Raw genomic sequence first — 1,409 nt, forward strand, 5'->3', positions numbered from 1 at the left:
TTGTCATCATCAGGTCGAAACGTTGTACATTTGCTGTTAAGTTAAACTTATATTAAAGTTTTTCTTCATTACCCATTCAAGCCGTCTCCAAGCATTATTATATAACAGTGTTTGTTTGTTGTTAAGCACAAAGCTACACAATGAGCCATCTGTGCTCTGCCCACAGCAGGTATCGAAACCCTCACTTAGCGTTATAATTTAAAGACTTTCCACTAAGTCACCGTGAGCAATAAATGTGCTTGCAAGTTTTGTTTGCGCGCAAAAAACTACAGCTGTGGTATATCTACCACAGGGAATTTAGCCACAAATTTTAACGTTGTAAATCTGTAAAATTACCTCTAATTGACTGGGAGATGATTAACATTGTATTTTTGTGTTTTATTTAAAATACAAATAATCAATCACATCATAGACATTATAATGACGTGATTTCACATCAACTAATGAGCATCATTAAATGTGTTTTGGGGGTTGGTTCATACTACACAATTTCAATAATTATCCATCTACTATTCACACCTATTGTCAATCACCAATAGTCTTATTTTAATTGAATAATTGTGTAGTATTCTCAGCTGTTGGCAACCTTAGACAAAGATAACAACCGCGATAGCTTGAGAAACGTCAAAAAATGTACCACAGAGCTAAACCGAGTTTCTTAACTTTGGCCGAGTTAGAAACCGAAAAAACTTTAAAAACAACAAAATGTATACAAAGTATATTTTTAATAAAGTACACTGGATGATTAATGGTGTTTTTAGAAGAAAAAAAGAGAGGTTTAAGCTATTTCTTATTCTGAAAAGATTCTGTACTAGATTTTTTAAAGAGTAGGCCATCAGATACACTGTGATGTATTCAGGTGAAATTGATTTCCCAGCAAGAGTTAATAAGGTAGATCTGCCATATAAAAGGAGATTCGGTCGGAAAATACTATGAAGTAATTCTGAATTTCCCTGAAACTAGCTGAGCTTGTACAAAGAAAAAGACTGGACACAAATGTAAGCACATCGCAAAAACGATTTTTATTACCAACACAAAACAACATTGTATGTATTGTTTAAACACAAAGGACAGTTGCTTTTACTGGACAATATTAGCTTGAGATCTTGTGTGTAGAGAAGAAAATAGTTCTTCCCAAATCTCTATCAATCTGTCTGTAATTCTGTTACACTATGGGAAACATCACTTTATGTATTAAGTCGTCAAGAAATGAATGTCGCATTTTGGAACATTTTCATTAACCACCCCCCCAGAAAATGTACATCACGTATAATAGTTAAACGAACCACATAAACGTCACGTTAGTGTAGCCTATATAATGTGTAAAGTTTAGTATACTCTAATTCAGTAACATAACATTTTAGGAATTTTAGTTTCAAACAATTAACTAAACAAAAAATAATAATAAA

Source organism: Limulus polyphemus, unplaced genomic scaffold (assembly GCF_000517525.1).
Source record: "Limulus polyphemus unplaced genomic scaffold, Limulus_polyphemus-2.1.2 Scaffold1025, whole genome shotgun sequence".
Classification (NCBI taxonomy): Eukaryota; Metazoa; Arthropoda; class Merostomata; order Xiphosura; family Limulidae; genus Limulus; species Limulus polyphemus.